We start from the raw sequence: 19794 nt of genomic DNA, 5'->3' as shown, positions 1-19794 counted from the left end.
CAACTACAACAACAACACCATCAACAACAACTACAACACCAACACCATCAACATCACCAACAACTACAACAACACCACCATCAACATCACCAACAACAAAGGCCATATTTAAAGGGCCATATTTAAAGGCCATATTTAAAGGGCCATATTTAAAGGCCATATTTAAAGGGCCATATTTAAAGGGCCATATTTAAAGGCCATATTTAAAGGGCCATATTTAAAGGCCATATTTAAAGGGCCATATTTAAAGGCCATATTTAAAGGGCCATATTTAAAGGCCATATTTAAGGGCCATATTTAAAGGCCATATTTAAAGGCCATATTTAAAGGGACATATTTAAGGGCCATATTTAAAGGCCATATTTAAAGGCCATATTTAAAGGGCCATATTAAAAGGCCATATTTAAGGGCCATATTTAAAGGGCCATATTTAAAGACCATATTTAAAGGGCCATATTTAAGGGCCATATTTAAAGACCATATTTAAGGGCCATATTTAAAGGCCATATTTAAAGGCCATATTTAAAGGGCCATATTTAAAGGGCCATATTTAAGGGCCATATTTAAAGGCCATATTTAAAGGCCATATTTAAAGGGACATATTTAAGGGCCATATTTAAAGGCCATATTTAAAGGGCCATATTTAAAGGGATGGTAAATGCTGCAGATGTTTTGGCTCAATTGGAAATTGCCTTTAAAAGCCAAGCGCCACATTGTCGACTATCCACGGTTGGATTGAATCCCGACCAAAGTCATGAGCATCAACTCCGGTACTATGAGAGACAACCTCTCCAAAGTACTGTAGCTTCAATGATTAACCTCCCCTATTGGAATTAGGCCGAAAACCCAAACAAACATGACTTACAATCCGTGCCACCAAAACTCATGTGGTGTCTGGGGTTGTAAACACATTTAGTCTCTCTCTCTCTCTCTCTCTCTCTCTCTCTCTCTCTCTCTCTCTCTCTCTCTCTCTCTCTCTCTCTCTCTCTCTCTCTCTCTCTCTCTCTCTCTCTCTCTCTCTCTCTCTCTCTCTCTCTCTCTCTCTCTCTCTCTCTCTCTCTCTCTCTCTCTCTCTCTCTCTCTCTCTCTCTCTCTCTCTCTCTCTCTCGACTGCTGTGGTTTGACAGACAAAACCAATTAAAGTGAGCCAGTTGAGACATCCACTGAAGTGAAACTCTGTTCAGTCAGAGCAAGAGACAAACTAGTCTGAATTTATAGAGAACGCTGCCAGGCCTTCAGCTATTAGCTCAAACATAATTCCTCCTTCATAACAAACTGCACGTCTCAATCTGAAATACATCTGGAATGGAGTTTGCTCTGCTTTGTGTCTGTGTGTGTCTGTCAGTAGTCAGTAGCAGTAGTAGTAGTAGCAGTAGTAGTAGTAGTATCAGTAGTAGTAGTATAGTAGTAGTAGTATCAGTATTATCAGTAGTAGTATAGTAGTAGTAGTATAGTAGTAGTAGTATCAGTAATATATGTAGTAGTATAGTAGTAGTAGTACAGTAGTAGTAGTATCAGTAGCAGTATTAGTAGTAGTAGTATCAGTAGTATCAGTAGCGGTAGTATCAGTAGCAGTAGTAGTAGTAGTATAGTAGTAGTATAGTAGTAGTAGTACAGTGGTAGTAGTATCAGTAGTAGTATAGTAGTAGTAGTATAGTAGTTGTAGTATCAGAAGTATCAGTAGTAGTATAGTAGTAGTAGTAGTATCAGTAGTATCAGTAGTAGTATAGTAGTAGTAGCATCAGTAGTATCAGTAGCAGTATTAGTAGTAGTAGTATCAGTAGTATCAGTAGCGGTAGTATCAGTAGCAGTAGTAGTAGTATAGTAGTAGTATAGTAGTAGTAGTAGCATAGTAGTAGTAGTAGTATTAATAGTAATAGTAGTAGTAGTAGTAGTAGTATAGTAGTAGTAGTATAGTATTAATAGTAATAGTAGTAGTAGTGGTAGTGGTAGTAGTAGTAGTAGTAGTAGTAGTAGTAGTATTAGTCGTAGTAGCAGTATAGTAGTAGTAGTAGTAGTATTAGTAGTAGTAGTAGAAGTAGTAGCAGTATAGTAGTAGTAGTAGTATAGTAGTAGTGGTATAGTAGCAGTAGTATAGTAGTAGTGGTATAGTAGTAGTAGTATAGTAGTAGTGGTAGTAGTAGTAGTATAGTAGTAGTAGTATAGTAGTAGTCGTAGTATTAGTATTAGTAGTAGTATAGTAGTAGTGATAGTAGTAGTAGTATTAGAAGTAGTAGCAGTATAGTAGTAGTATAGTAGTAGTGGTATAGTAGTAGTAGTAGTATTAATAGTACTAGTAGTAGTATTAGTATTAGTAGTAGTATAGTAGTAGTAGTAGTATAGTAGTAGTATTAGTATTAATAGTAATAGTAGTAGTAGCAGTAGTAATAGTAGTAGTAGTAGTAGTAGTAGTAGTGGTAGTAGTATAGTAGTTGTAGTAGTATTAATAGTAATAGTAGTAGTAGTAGTAGTACCAGTAATAGTAGTAGTAGTAGTAGTAGTAGTATAGTAGTAGTAGTAGTAATAGTAGTAGTATTACTTGTAGTAGTAGTATTAATAGTAATCGTAGTAGTAGTATTAATAGTAATAGTAGTAGTGGTGTTAATATTAATAGTAGTAGTAGTATTAATTGTAGTAGTAGTAGTAGTAGTAGTAGTAGTGGTAGTAGTAGTATTATTAATTGTAGTAGTAATGGTAGTAGTAGTATTATTAATTGTAGTAGTAGTAGTAGTAGTATTAATTGTAGTAGTAGTAGTAGTATTAATTGTAGTAGTAGTAGTATTAATAGTAATAGTAGTAGTATAGTAGTAGTAGTAGTAGTAGTAGTAGTAGTAGTAGTAGTATAGTAGTAGTAGTAGTATAGTAGTAGTAGTATAGTAGTAGTAGTAGTAGTATTAATAGTAATAGTAGTAGTAGTAGTAGTACCAGTAGTAATAGTAGTAGTAGTAGTAGTAGTATAGTAGTAGTAGTAGTAATAGTAGTAGTATTAATTGTAGTAGTAGTAGTAGTATTAATAGTAATAGTAGTAGTAGTATTAATTGTAGTAGTAGTATTAATAGTAATCGTAGTAGTAGTATTAATAGTAATAGTAGTAGTAGTATTAATTGTAGTAGTAGTATTAATAGTAATCGTAGTAGTAGTATTAATAGTAATCGTAGTAGTAGTATTAATAGTAATCGTAGTAGTAGTATTAATAGTAATAGTAGTAGTGGTATTAATAGTAATAGTAGTAGTAGTATTAATTGTAGTAGTAGTAGTAGTAGTAGTAGTAGTAGTAGTAATGGTAGTAGTAGTATTATTAATTGTAGTAGTAGTAGTAGTATTAATTGTAGTAGTAGTAGTATTAATTGTAGTAGTAGTAGTATTAATAGTAATAGTAGTAGCAGTATTAATATTAATAGTAGTAGTAGTATTAATTGTAGTAGTAGTAGTAGTATTAATTGTAGTAGTAGTATTAATAGTAGTAGTAGTATTAATTGTAGTAGTAGTAGTAGTAGTAGTAGTAGTAGTAATGGTAGTAGTAGTATTATTAATTGTAGTAGTAGTAGTAGTAGTAGTATTATTAATTGTAGTAGTAGTAGTATTATTAATTGTTGTAGTAGTAGTAGTATTAATAGTAATAGTAGTAGCAGTATTAATATTAATAGTAGTAGTAGTATTAATTGTAGTAGTAGTAGTAGTATTAATTGTAGTAGTAGTATTAATTGTAGTAGTAGCAGTATTAATATTAATAGTAGTAGTAGTATTAATTGTAGTAGTAGTAGTAGTAATGGTAGTAGTAGTAGTATTAATAGCAGTTACAGTACCTCTCTACAGGGTCTCTCAGCATGACGATGAACCTTGCGTCAGGCTGAAGGGTGTGGATAAAGTCCTGGATGAGGAAGGGTGGCTCCACCTCCGCCTCAGTCGAGTTCTCATAGAAATACGCCCAGGCATTGTTGTCCCACATGGTGGACGCACTGGCCTCTCCTGGAAAACAGACAAACAAACAAACAGAAACACACGGTTTATTGATTTGCATAAAAAGACAAAGGAAGTAACATGAATACAGTGTAAAGAGTTCAGGAAGTAATTGCTGGAGAGGACAGTGCGTCTATATAAACCTCCTCCGTTGGGACATTCCATAATTAATCACAGAGAAGCATTAATGCCCTTCTTCACCTTATATTAGTGTTCTCCTCCTCCAATGTGCTGTCATTATAATACTGTAGTGTCCTCCTCCTTCAATGTGCTGTCATTATAATACTGTAGTGTCCTCCTTCAATGTGCTGTCATTATAACACTGTAGTGTCCTCCTCCTTCAATGTGCTGTCATTATAATACTGTAGTGTCCTCCTTCAATGTGCTGTCATTATAATACTGTAGTGTCCTCCTCCTTCAATGTGCTGTCATTATAATACTGTAGTGTCCTCCTCCTTCAATGTGCTGTCATTATAATACTGTAGTGTCCTCCTCCTTCAATGTGCTGTCATTATAATACTGTAGTGTCCTCCTCCTCAATGTGCTGTCATTATAATACTGTCCTCCTCCTCAATGTCATTATAATACTGTAGTGTCCTCCTCCAATGTGCTGTCATTATAATACTGTAGTGTCCTCCTTCAATGTGCTGTCATTATAATACTGTAGTGTCCTCCTTCAATGTGCTGTCATTATAATACTGTAGTGTTCTCCTCCTTCAATGTGCTGTCATTATAATAATGTAGTGTCCTCCTTCAATGTGCTGTCATTATAATACTGTAGTGTCCTCCTCCTTCAATGTGCTGTCATTATAATACTGTAGTGTCCTCCTCCTTCAATGTGCTGTCATTATAATACTGTAATGTGTCATTATAATACTCCTCCTTCAATGTGCTGTCATTATAATACTGTAGTGTCCTCCTTCAATGTGCTGTCATTATAATACTGTAGTGTCCTCCTCCTCCAATGTGCTGTCATTATAATACTGTAGTGTCCTCCTTCAATGTGCTGTCATTATAATACTGTAGTGTCCTCCTTCAATGTGCTGTCATTATAATACTGTAGTGTCCTCCTCCTTCAATGTGCTGTCATTATAATACTGTAGTGTCCTCCTTCAATGTGCTGTCATTATAATACTGTAGTGTCCTCCTCCTTCAATGTGCTGTCATTATAATACTGTAGTGTCCTCCTTCAATGTGCTGTCATTATAATACTGTAGTGTCCTCCTCCTTCAATGTGCTGTCATTATAATACTGTAGTGTCCTCCTTCAATTCAATAATACTGTAGTGTCTGTCATTATAATACTGTAGTGTCCTCCTCCTTCAATGTGCTGTCATTATAATACTCCTCCTCAATGTGCTGTCATTATAATACTGTCAATGTGTGTCATTATAATACTGTAGTGTCTCCTTCAATGTGCTGTCATTATAATACTGTAGTGTCCTCCTCCTTCAATGTGCTGTCATTATAATACTGTAGTGTCCTCCTCCTTCAATGTGCTGTCATTATAATACTGTAGTGTCCTCCTCCTTCAATGTGCTGTCATTATAATACTGTAGTGTCCTCCTTCAATGTGCTGTCATTATAATACTGTGTCCTCCTCCTTCAATGTGTCCTCCTCCTTCAATGTGCTGTCATTATAATACTGTAGTGTCCTCCTCCTTCAATGTGCTGTCATTATAATACTGTAGTGTCCTCCTCCTTCAATGTGCTGTCATTATAATACTGTAGTGTCCTCCTCCTTCAATGTGCTGTCATTATAATACTGTAGTGTCCTCCTTCAATGTGCTGTCATTATAATACTGTAGTGTCCTCCTCAATGTGCTCATTATAATAATGTGCTGTCATTATAATAATACTGTAGTGTCCTCCTCCTTCAATGTGCTGTCATTATAATACTGTGCTGTCATTATAATACTGTGTCCTCCTCCTTCAATGTGCTGTCATTATAATACTGTAGTGTCCTCCTTCAATGTGCTGTCATTATAATACTGTAGTGTCCTCCTTCAATGTGCTGTCATTATAATACTGTAGTGTCCTCCTCCTTCAATGTGCTGTCATTATAATACTGTAGTGTCCTCCTCCTTCAATGTGCTGTCATTATAATACTGTAGTGTCCTCCTTCAATGTGCTGTCATTATAATACTGTAGTGTCCTCCTCCTTCAATGTGCTGTCATTATAATACTGTAGTGTCCTCCTCCTTCAATGTGCTGTCATTATAATACTGTAGTGTCATTATTCCTCCTTCAATGTGCTGTCATTATAATACTGTAGTGTCCTCCTCCTCAATGTGCTGTCATTATAATACTGTAGTGTCCTCCTTCAATGTGCTGTCATTATAATACTGTAGTGTCCTCCTCCTTCAATGTGCTGTCATTATAATACTGTAGTGTCCTCCTCCTTCAATGTGCTGTCATTATAATACTGTAGTGTCCTCCTTCAATGTGCTGTCATTATAATACTGTAGTGTCCTCCTCCTTCAATGTGCTGTCATTATAATACTGTAGTGTCCTCCTCCTTCAATGTGCTGTCATTATAATACTGTAGTGTCCTCCTCCTTCAATGTGCTGTCATTATAATACTGTAGTGTCCTCCTCCTTCAATGTGCTGTCATTATAATACTGTAGTGTCCTCCTCCTTCAATGTGCTGTCATTATAATACTGTAGTGTCCTCCTCCTTCAATGTGCTGTCATTATAATACTGTAGTGTCCTCCTCCTTCAATGTGTCATTATAATGTCATTATAATACTGTAGTGTCCTCCTCCTCAATGTGCTGTCAGTGTCCTCCTCCTCAATGTGCTGTCATTATAATACTGTAGTGTCCTCCTCCTTCAATGTGCTGTCATTATAATACTGTAGTGTCCTCCTTCAATGTGCTGTCATTATAATACTGTAGTGTCCTCCTCCTTCAATGTGCTGTCATTATAATACTGTAGTGTCCTCCTCCTTCAATGTGCTGTCATTTAACACTGTAGTGTCCTCCTCCTTCAATGTGCTGTCATTATAATACTGTAGTGTCCTCCTCAATGTGCTTCAATGTGCTGTCATTATAATACTGTAGTGTCCTCCTTCAATGTGCTGTCATTATAATACTGTAGTGTCCTCCTCCTCCAATGTGCTGTCATTATAATACTGTAGTGTCCTCCTCCTTCAATGTGCTGTCATTATAATACTGTAGTGTCCTCCTCCTCCAATGTGCTGTCATTATAATAATGTAGTGTCCTCCTCCTTCAATGTGCTGTCATTATAATACTGTAGTGTCCTCCTCCTGTCATTATAATACTGTAGTGTCCTCCTCCTTCAATGTGCTGTCATTATAATACTGTAGTGTCCTCCTCCTTCAATGTGCTGTCATTATAATACTGTAGTGTCCTCCTTCAATGTGCTGTCATTATAATACTGTAGTGTCCTCCTCCTTCAATGTGCTGTCATTATAATACTGTAGTGTCCTCCTTCAATGTGCTGTCATTATAATACTGTAGTGTCCTCCTCCTCCAATGTGCTGTCATTATAATACTGTAGTGTCCTCCTCCTTCAATGTGCTGTCATTATAATACTGTAGTGTCCTCCTCCTTCAATGTGCTGTCATTATAATACTGTAGTGTCCTCCTCCTTCAATGTGCTGTCATTATAATACTGTAGTGTCCTCCTCCTCCAATGTGCTGTCATTATAATACTGTAGTGTCCTCCTTCAATGTGCTGTCATTATAATACTGTAGTGTCCTCCTCCTTCAATGTGCTGTCATTATAATACTGTAGTGTCCTCCTTCCTTCAATGTGCTGTCATTATAATACTGTAGTGTCCCTCCTTCAATGTGCTGTCATTATAATACTGTAGTGTCCTCCTCCTTCAATGTGCTGTCATTATAATACTGTGCTGTCAGTGTCCTCCTCTTCAATGTGCTGTCATTATAATACTGTAGTGTCCTCCTCCTTCAATGTGCTGTCATTATAATACTGTAGTGTCCTTATAATACTCCTCCTCAATGTGCTGTCATTATAATACTGTAGTGTCCTCCTCCTTCAATGTGCTGTCATTATAATACTGTAGTGTCCTCCTCCTTCAATGTGCTGTCATTATAATACTGTAGTGTCCTCCTCCTTCAATGTGCTGTCATTATAATACTGTAGTGTCCTCCTTCAATGTGCTGTCATTATAATACTGTAGTGTCCTCCTCCTTCAATGTGCTGTCATTATAATACTGTAGTGTCCTCCTCCAATGTGCTGTCATTATAATACTGTAGTGTCCTCCTCCTTCAATGTGCTGTCATTATAATACTGTAGTGTCCTCCTCCTTCAATGTGCTGTCATTATAATACTGTAGTGTCCTCCTCCTTCAATGTGCTGTCATTATAATACTGTAGTGTCCTCCTCCTTCAATGTGCTGTCATTATAATACTGTAGTGTCCTCCTTCAATGTGCTGTCATTATAATACTGTAGTGTCCTCCTCCTCCAATGTGCTGTCATTATAATACTGTAGTGTCCTCCTCCTTCAATGTGCTGTCATTATAATACTGTAGTGTCCTCCTCCTTCAATGTGCTGTCATTATAATACTGTAGTGTCCTCCTCCTTCAATGTGCTGTCATTATAATACTGTAGTGTCCTCCTCCTCCAATGTGCTGTCATTATAATACTGTAGTGTCCTCCTCCTTCAATGTGCTGTCATTATAATACTGTAGTGTCCTCCTTCAATGTGCTGTCATTATAATACTGTAGTGTCCTCCTCCTTCAATGTGCTGTCATTATAATACTGTAGTGTCCTCCTTCAATAATACTGTGCTGTCATTATAATACTGTAGTGTCCTCCTCCTTCAATGTGCTGTCATTATAATACTGTAGTGTCCTCCTTCAATGTGCTGTCATTATAATACTGTAGTGTCCTCCTCCTTCATTATAATACTGTGCTGTCATTATAATACTGTAGTGTCCTCCTCCTCCAATGTGCTGTCATTATAATACTGTAGTGTCCTCCTTCAATGTGCTGTCATTATAATACTGTAGTGTCCTCCTCCTCCAATGTGCTGTCATTATAATACTGTAGTGTCCTCCTTCAATGTGCTGTCATTATAATACTGTAGTGTCCTCCTCCTTCAATGTGCTGTCATTATAATACTGTAGTGTCCTCCTCCTCAATGTGCTGTCATTATAATACTGTAGTGTCCTCCTCCTTCAATGTGCTGTCATTATAATACTGTAGTGTCCTCCTCCTTCAATGTGCTGTCATTATAATACTGTAGTGTCCTCCTTCAATGTGCTGTCATTATAATACTGTAGTGTCCTCCTCCTCAATGTGCTGTCATTATAATACTGTAGTGTCCTCCTCCTTCAATGTGCTGTCATTATAATACTGTAGTGTCCTCCTCCTTCAATGTGCTGTCAGTGTCCTCCTCCTTCAATGTGCTGTCATTATATACTCCTCCTTCAATGTGCTGTCATTATAATACTGTAGTGTCCTCCTTCAATGTGCTGTCATTATAATACTGTAGTGTCCTCCTTCAATGTGCTGTCATTATAATACTGTAGTGTCCTCCTCCTTCAATGTGCTGTCATTATAATACTGTAGTGTCCTCCTCCTTCAATGTGCTGTCATTATAATACTGTAGTGTCCTCCTTCAATGTGCTGTCATTATAATACTGTAGTGTCCTCCTCCTTCAATGTGCTGTCATTATAATACTGTAGTGTCCTCCTTCAATGTGCTGTCATTATAATACTGTAGTGTCCTCCTTGTGCATTATAATACTGTAGTGTCCTCCTCCTTCAATGTCATTATAATACTGTAGTGTCCTCCTTCAATGTGCTGTCATTATAATACTGTAGTGTCCTCCTTCAATGTGCTGTCATTATAATACTGTAGTGTCCTCCTCCTTCAATGTGCTGTCATTATAATACTGTAGTGTCCTCCTTCAATGTGCTGTCATTATAATACTGTAGTGTCCTCCTTCAATGTGCTGTCATTATAATACTGTAGTGTCCTCCTCCTTCAATGTGCTGTCATTATAATACTGTAGTGTCCTCCTTCTTCAATGTGCTGTCATTATAATACTGTAGTGTCCTCCTCCTTCAATGTGCTGTCATTATAATACTGTAGTGTCCTCCTCCTTCAATGTGCTGTCATTATAATACTGTAGTGTCCTCCTCCTTCAATGTGCTGTCATTATAATACTGTAGTGTCCTCCTTCAATGTGCTGTCATTATAATACTGTAGTGTCCTCCTCCTTCAATGTGCTGTCATTATAATACTGTAGTGTCCTCCTTCAATGTGCTGTCATTATAATACTGTAGTGTCCTCCTCCTTCAATGTGCTGTCATTATAATACTGTAGTGTCCTCCTCCTTCAATGTGCTGTCATTATAATACTGTAGTGTCCTCCTCCTTCAATGTGCTGTCATTATAATACTGTAGTGTCCTCCTCCTCCTTCAATGTGCTGTCATGTCATTATAATACTGTAGTGTCCTCCTCCTTCAATGTGCTGTCATTATAATACTGTAGTGTCCTCCTCCTCCAATGTGCTGTCATTATAATACTGTAGTGTCCTCCTCCTTCAATGTGCTGTCATTATAATACTGTAGTGTCCTCCTCCTCCAATGTGCTGTCATTATAATAATGTAGTGTCCTCCTCCTTCAATGTGCTGTCATTATAATACTGTAGTGTCCTCCTCCTCCAATGTGCTGTCATTATAATACTGTAGTGTCCTCCTCCTTCAATGTGCTGTCATTATAATACTGTAGTGTCCTCCTCCTTCAATGTGCTGTCATTATAATACTGTAGTGTCCTCCTCCTTCAATGTGCTGTCATTATAATACTGTAGTGTCCTCCTCCTTCAATGTGCTGTCATTATAATACTGTAGTGTCCTCCTCCTTCAATGTGCTGTCATTATAATACTGTAGTGTCCTCCTTCAATGTGCTGTCATTATAATACTGTAGTGTCCTCCTCCTTCAATGTGCTGTCATTATAATACTGTAGTGTCCTCCTTCAATGTGCTGTCATTATAATACTGTAGTGTCCTCCTCCTCCAATGTGCTGTCATTATAATACTGGAGTGTCCTCCTCCTTCAATGTGCTGTCATTATAATACTGTAGTGTCCTCCTCCTCCAATGTGCTGTCATTATAATACTGTAGTGTCCTCCTTCAATGTGCTGTCATTATAATACTGTAGTGTCCTCCTCCTTCAATGTGCTGTCATTATAATACTGTAGTGTCCTCCTCCTTCAATGTGCTGTCATTATAATACTGTAGTGTCCTCCTTCAATGTGCTGTCATTATAATACTGTAGTGTCCTCCTCCTCCAATGTGCTGTCATTATAATACTGTAGTGTCCTCCTCCTTCAATGTGCTGTCATTATAATACTGTAGTGTCCTCCTCCTTCAATGTGCTGTCATTATAATACTGTAGTGTCCTCCTCCTCCAATGTGCTGTCATTATAATACTGTAGTGTTTCCTATGAAGATGTTGTGTTGATATTAAAGGAGTTTTACCTATGATGATGTTGTGTTGCTCTGGGGCTCCTGAGTGGGCGTTTCCCATCAGGTTGTCTTGGATCTGATAGGCTGCCAGGTCAAACAGATCCAAATAGTCTTCCACTGGGTAACGGTCATGGAACCCCTCACTCAGACGGATTATACCTGGAGGGAGGGAGGAGAGAGGGAGGGAGGGAGAGGGGGAGGGAGGAGGAGGAGGGAGGGAGGGAGGGAGGGAGGGAGGGAGGGAGGGAGGGAGGGAGGGAGGGAGGGAGGGAGGGAGGGAGGGGGAGGGAGGGAGGGAGGAGGGAGGAGAGGGAGGAGGGGGGGAGGGAGGGAGGGAGGGAGGGAGGAGGGAGGGAGGGAGGAGAGAGGGAGGGAGGGAGGGGGAGGGAGGGAGGGAGGAGAGGGGGGAGGGAGGGAGAGGGGAGGGAGGAGAGATGGAGGGTGGGAGTGAGGGAGGAGAGAGGGAGGGAGGGGGGGGAGGGGCTGTCATTATAATACTGTAGTGTCCTCCTCCTTCAATATGTCATTATAACACTGGGGAGGGAGAGGGGGAGGAGAGGAGGGAGGGTGGGAGTGAGGGAGGAGAGAGGGGAGGGAGGGAGGGGGAGGGAGGGAAGGAGGGAGGGAAGGAGGGAGGAGAGAGGGAGGAGAGGGGGGAGGGAGGGAGGGAGGGAGGGAGGAGGGAGGGGGGGGAGAGGTAAGGATGGGAGAGGGAGGGAGGAGAGAGGGAGGGAGGAGAGAGGGAGGGATGGGGCGAGGGAGGGAGGGAGGAGAGGGAGGGAGGGAGGAGGGAGGAGAGAGGGAGGCAGGTGGAGGGTGGAGGGGGAGAGGGAGGGAGGGGGGAAAGGGGGAAGGGAGAGAGGGAGGGGAGGGGGAGATGGCATGTGGGGAGAGAGGAAGGGAGGGAACGGAGAGAGAACGATAGACAAAGAATGATAGAGAGAGAGAGAAACAGAAAAATAGAGGGAGAAAGCAACATTAGGAAATGTCTCCTCTCAAGTCCTTCATAGATACTAAAACCGCTCAGCCTGTCTACAGTTTTAGTCCAGGTCAAAGCACTACCTGACATGTTGTGCTTCACGTAAACCCACAGGGTCAGATTAATCTATACAGCTACATGAGTCTGTATCTCGTAAACCCACAGGGTCAGCTTGATCTATACAACTACATGTTGTGCTTCACGTAAACCCACAGGGTCAGCTTGATCTATACAGCTACATGTTGTGCTTCACGTAAACCCACAGGGTCAGCTTGATCTATACAACTACATGTTGTGCTTCACGTAAACCCACAGGGTCAGCTTGGTCTATACAGGGACATGTTGTGCTTCACGTAAACCCACAGGGTCAGCTTGATCTATACAGCTACATGTTGTGCTTCACGTAAACCCACAGGGTCAGCTTGATCTATACAGCTACATGTTGTACTTCACGTAAACCCACAGGGTCAGCTTGATCTATACAACTACATGTTGTGCTTCACGTAAACCCACAGGGTCAGCTTGATCTATACAGGGACATGAGTCTGTTTCTCGTAAACCCACAGGGTCAGCTTGATCTATACAGGGACATGAGTCTGTTTCACGTAAACCCACAGGGTCAGCTTGATCTATACAGGGACATGTTGTGCTTCACGTAAACCCACAGGGTCAGCTTGGTCTATACAGCTACATGAGTCTGTTTCACGTAAACCCACAGGGTCAGATTGATCTATACAGGGACATGTTGTGCTTCACGTAAACCCACAGGGTCAGCTTGATCTATACAGCTACATGTTGTGCTTCACGTAAACCCACAGGGTCAGCTTGATCTATACAGCTACATGTTGTGCTTCACGTAAACCCACAGGGTCAGCTTGGTCTATACAGCTACATGTTATGATTCACGTAAACCCACAGGGTCAGCTTGATCTATACAGGGACATGTTGTGCTTCACGTAAACCCACAGGGTCAGCTTGATCTATACAGCTACATGAGTCTGTTTCTCGTAAACCCACAGGGTCAGATTGATCTATACAGGGACATGTTGTGCTTCACGTAAACCCACAGGGTCAGCTTGGTCTATACAGGGACATGTTGTCCTTCACATAAACCCACAGGGTCAGCTTGATCTATACAGGGACATGTTGTCCTTCACATAAACCCACAGGGTCAGCTTGATCTATACAGGGACATGTTGTCCTTCACATAAACCCACAGGGTCAGCTTGATCTATACAGCTACATGTTGTGCTTCACGTAAACCCACAGGGTCAGCTTGATCTATATAGGGACATGTTGTGCTTCACGTAAACCCACAGGGTCAGCTTGATCTATACAGGGACATGAGTCTGTTTCTAGTCACAGTGAACCAGAATTACCAGACTGTAGCCTGAGCGCCGCAGGGCCAGGTGACATACTGTTTCACTGTTATCAACAGACTGATATGATTATACACCTAGGCTGTGTTCCAAATGGAATCCTTTTCCCCTAGGTAGTGCACTCCTTGTCCCCTAGGTAGTGTACTCCTTGTCCCCTAGGTAGTGCACTCCTTGTCCCCTAGGTAGTGTACTCCTTGTCCCCTAGGTAGTGCACTCCTTGTCCCCTAGGTAGTGTACTCCTTGTCCCCTAGGTAGTGCACTCCTTGTCCCCTAGGTAGTGCACTACTTTTGACAAGTGCCTATTGAGACTAGGGTTCCATTTGGGAGATATACATACAGTATAACACTACAGTTAGTTTTCCCCAGGATTAGAGTCTGAGCTCAGATTAGAGTCCTTTATATATACAGTATAACACTACAGTTAGTTTTCCCCAGGATTAGAGTCTGAGCTCAGATTAGAGTCCTTTATATATACAATATGACACAACAGTTAGTTTTCCCCAGGATTAGAGGCTGAGCTCAGATTAGAGGCTTTCATACAGTATAACACTACAGTTAGTTTTCCCCAGGATTAGAGTCTGAGCTCAGATTAGAGTCCTTTATATATACAATATGACACTACAGTTAGTTTTCCCCAGGATTAGAGGCTGAGCTCAGATTAGAGGCTTTCATACAGTATAACACTACAGTTAGTTTTCCCCAGGATTAGAGTCTGAGCTCAGATTAGAGTCCTTTATATATACAGTATAACACTACAGTTAGTTTTCCCCAGGATTAGAGACTGAGCTCAGATTAGTGGCTTTCATACAGTATAACACTACAGTTAGTTTTCCCCAGGATTAGAGGCTGAGCTCAGATTAGAGGCTTTCATACAGTATAACACTACAGTTAGTTTTCCCCAGGATTAGAGGCTGAGTTCAGATTAGAGGCTTTCATACAGTATAACACTACAGTTAGTTTTCCCCAGGATTAGAGTCTGAGCTCAGATTAGAGTCCTTTATATATACAGTATAACACTACAGTTAGTTTTCCCCAGGATTAGAGACTGAGCTCAGATTAGAGGCTTTCATACAGTATAACACTACAGTTAGTTTTCCCCAGGATTAGAGGCTGAGCTCAGATTAGAGGCTTTCATACAGTATAACACTACAGTTAGTTTTCCCCAGGATTAGAGGCTGAGCTCAGAATTAGAGACTTTGTGGTTCGACAGTATAAACCACTACCCTATTACACAATAAACACCTTGGATTGTAAATCCTCACAACACTTGTAGGATTTCTCATCTTCAATGTCCCTGAATAACAATGCTCGGTTGCAGTACACGGTCCTGTTAGCAGGGATTGTCATGAGACTGGAGGCAGCACTATGTCTACTAGATGGGCCAGATGCAAACAGTAAAATGTCATTATCGTGTAGAGAGAGAGAGAGGGGAGAAGGAGAGGGAGGGAGAGAGAGAGAGAGAGAGAGAGAGGAGAGAGAGAGAGAGAGGGAGGGAGAGAGAGAGAGGGGAGAGAGAGAGAGAGAGAGAGAGAGAGAGAGAGAGAGAGAGAGAGAGAGAGAGAGAGAGAGAGAGAGAGAGAGAGAGAGAGAGAGAGAGAGAGAGAGAGAGAGAGAGAGAGAGAGAGAGAGAGAGAGGGGGAGGATGAGTATCACTAAATTCCTCTCGCCAAAAGCCGCAAATCTAATTTCCTGTTTTGAAGAGGTCTTGAAGTTCAGTTTCTTCTCATTGAGGTCAACTGTCACCATGACTCCCTGTTCTGTTTTCACGCACCTACAACTTCCATACAGTCCCATCTGTGGCGGCTGATAGCCTTTTCCCATTACAGAGGCACATGGCAGAACAGCACAGAGTATTACACAGAGGGATGAACTCAACACATTCCTCAACGTCCCCAGACAACAGGTTATTAAATCTGTGTGTGTTCATAACTTCCACCTCTATATATATATATATATACACACACACAGACACAGACACAGACACGCACACACACACGCACACACACGCACACACACACACACACAGACACACACACACAGACACAGACACACACACACACACACACACACACACACACAGACACACAGACACACAGACACACAGACACACAGACACACAGACACACAGACACACAGACACACAGACACACAGACACTCACAAACTCACACTCACACAGACACACACACACACAGACAGACACAGACACAGACACACACACACACACACACACACACAGTTGGATTTGTACTGTAGCATTTGACAGGATATCTAATGATGCAATACCATCACAACAGGAAAGCGCTGGTTAATTTATACTCCACACACACACCCATACACCCTGGTTAATTTATACTCCACACACACACCCATACACCCTGGTTAATTTATACTCCACACACACACCCATACACCCTGGTTAATTTATACTCCACACACACACACACACACCACACACTACACACACCGACACACACACTACACACACCGACACACACACCACTACACACACCGACAATTTATACACCCACACACACACACCATACACCCTGGTTAATTTATACACTACACACACCCATACACCCTGGTTAATTTTATAGAGCAACACACACACACACTACACACACACACACTACACACACTACACACTACACACACACCACACACTACACACACTACACACACCGTTAATTTACACACTACACACACTACACACACACACACCATACACACACTACACACACCGACACACACACTACACCACACACACTACACACACACTACACACACACTACACACACCGACACACACACTACACACACCGACACACACACTACACACACACACACACACACTACACACACACTACACACACCCATACACCCACGCCCCCCAGCAGATACTCTTATCCAGAGCAACACACACACACACTACACACACCGACACACACACACACCACTACACACACACCGCACACACACACACTACACACACACTACACACACCGACACACACACTACACACACACACACACACACTACACACACCGACACACACACACACCACACACTACACACACACCTGCACGGCACACTGCAATAGAGCTTCAAGGACTAATGGACTGCTCTGTCAGTTTTTAGTGGCTTTGGCCACATCCCCAACGTAAGGTCAGGGTCGGCTCTTGCCGTTTGGGGGCCCTAAGAACATTTTTGTTTGGGGGAGGCCCCCCACCTCACAGCAAAACATTTTAATGGCCCCCCTCTTGATGGTGGAAAGAAACATTTACGTTTTAAAGCAAATATCCTGCAATTCTACTGGAGGCCAGGGCCCTGGAGGTCAGGGCCCCTGGAGGTCAGGGCCCCTGGAGGTCAGGGTCCCTGGAGGTCAGGGCCCCTGGAGGTCAGTATTCGGTATTCGACTGTATTCGGTATTCGGCTGTTCGGCTGTTGGAAGGACCAAGGTGCAGCGTGGTACCTGTTTATACTTTGTTTTGAACTGAAAAGAGAACGAACGAAGAGCCAGTCCTGTCAGGTGCAGAAAGACACAGAAAACAGAAAATAACTACCCACAAAAACACTGTGGGAAAAAGCTACCTAAGTATGGTTCCCAGTCAGAGACCACGATAGACAGCTGTCCCTGATTGGACACCATACCTGGCCAAAAACAACAACAAAAAAGAACATAGAACGACAATTCGGCCAGGATTACTACATGTTTAAGTGTAAAAAATTGTAAATTGTTTTCCTCATTAATCTACACACCATATTCCACAGTGACATCACAATACCCCATAATGACATCACAATACCCCATAATGACATCACAATACCCCATATTGACAAAGCAAAAACTATTTTTTTTTTTGAAATGTTTGCAAATTTATGAAAAAAAAAGCTAAATAGAAGCTAAATACCTTATTTACATAAGGAGATTAGTCAGGATCGAGGGAAAGATAAACGGAGCAAAGTACAGAGAGATCCTTGATGAAAACCTGCTCCAGAGCACTCAGAACCTCAGACTGTGGTGAAGGTTCACCTTCCAACAGGACAACGACCCTAAGCACACAGCCAAGACAACACAGGAGTGGATTCGGGACAAGTCTCTGAATGTCCAGCCAGAGCCCGGACTTGAACCCGATCTAACATCTCTGGAGAGACCTGAAAATAGCTGTGCAGCAACGCTCCCCATCCAACCTGACAGAGCTTGAGAGGATCTGCAGAGAAGAATGGGAGAAACTCCCCAAATACAGGTGTGCCAAGTTTGTAGCATCATACCCAAGAAGACTCAAGGCTGTAATCGCTGCCAAAGGTGCTTCAACAAAGTACTGAGTAAAGGGTCTGAATACTTATGTAAATGTGATATTTAACTTTATTATTTTTAATAACTTTGCAAAAATGTCTAAAAACCTGTTTTTGCTTTGTTAATATGGGGTATTGTGATGTCATTATGGGGTATTGTGATGTCATTATGGGGTATTGTGATGTCATTATGGGGTATTGTGATGTCAATATAGGGTATTGTGTGTAGATTGATGAAGGGAAAAAACAATTTAATACATTTTAGAATAAGGCTGTAACGTAACAAAATGTGGAAAAAGTGAAGGGGTCTGAATACCTTCTGAATGCACAACATATACTATATTAAGAAGAGCTCTGAGTAATGACGACTGGGGCCTACTGTAGCGGGAAAGAAACCGGCTCTGAGTAATGATGACTGGGGCCTACTGTATCAGGAAAGAAACCGGCTCTGAGTAATGATGACTGGGGCCTACTGTATCAGGAAAGAAACCGGCTCTGAGTAATGATGACTGGGGCCTACTGTATCAGGAAAGAAACCGGCTCTGAGTAATGATGACTGGGGCCTACTGTAGCGGGAAAGAAACCGGCTCTGAGTAATGATGACTGGGGCCTACTGTATCAGGAAAGAAACCGGCTCTGAGTAATGATGACTGGGGCCTACTGTATCAGGAAAGAAACCGGCTCTGAGTAATGATGACTGGGGCCTACTGTATCAGGAAAGAAACCGGCTCTGAGTAATGATGACTGGGGCCTACTGTAGCGGGAAAGAAAACAAATACCCTGAAACATTATCATCTAAAAAAGAGAAGCACCATACTTTGAAAATATCCTGTAAAATACCTTGAAAATACCCTGTAAAACACCCTGTAAAATACCCTGTAAAACACCCTGTAAAATACCTTGAAAATACCCTGTAAAACACCCTGTCAAATACCCTGTCAAATACCCTGTAAAATACTCTGTAAAACACCCTGTAAAACACCCTGTCAAATACCCTGTAAAACACCCTGTCAAATACCCTGTAAAACACCCTGTAAAATACCCTGTAAAACACCCTGTAAAACACCCTGTAAAATACCCTGTAAAATACCCTGTAAAATACCCTGTAAAACACCCTGTAAAACACCCTGTAAAATACCCTGTAAAACACCCTGTAAAATACCCTGTAAAACACCCTGTAAAATACCCTGTAAAATACCCTGTAAAATACCCTGTAAAACACCCTGTAAAATACCCTGTAAAATACCCTGTAAAACACCCTTTAAAATACTCTTTAAAACACCCTGTAAAACACCCTGTAAAACACCCTGTAAAACACCCTGTAAAATACCCTGTAAAATACCCTGTAAAACACCCTGTAAAATACCTTGAAAATACCCTGTAAAACACCCTGTAAAACACCCTGTCAAATACCCTGTAAAATACCCTGTAAAACACCCTGTCAAATACCCTGTAAAACACCCTGTCAAATACCCTGTAAAACACCCTGTAAAATACCCTGTAAAACACCCTGTAAAATACCCTGTAAAATACCCTGTAAAATACCCTGTAAAACACCCTGTAAAACACCCTGTAAAATACCCTGTAAAACACCCTGTAAAATACCCTGTAAAACACCCTGTAAAATACCCTGTAAAATACCCTGTAAAATACCCTGTAAAACACCCTGTAAAATACCCTGTAAAATACCCTGTAAAACACCCTT

General features: G+C 41.0%; 1 pseudogene; it reads right to left on the bottom strand.

The window, feature by feature from the left end:
- LOC135570951 (carbohydrate sulfotransferase 15-like) overlaps positions 1 to 19794 on the bottom strand; it is a 43414-nt pseudogene that overhangs the window by 12653 nt on the left and 10967 nt on the right.

The sequence above is a fragment of the Oncorhynchus nerka genome, unplaced genomic scaffold (genome assembly GCF_034236695.1).
Source record: "Oncorhynchus nerka isolate Pitt River unplaced genomic scaffold, Oner_Uvic_2.0 unplaced_scaffold_879, whole genome shotgun sequence".
NCBI classification, from domain to species: domain Eukaryota; kingdom Metazoa; phylum Chordata; class Actinopteri; order Salmoniformes; family Salmonidae; genus Oncorhynchus; species Oncorhynchus nerka.
The sequence above is the reverse complement of the archived record's forward strand: the minus strand, read 5'-3'. Positions and strand labels throughout refer to the sequence as shown.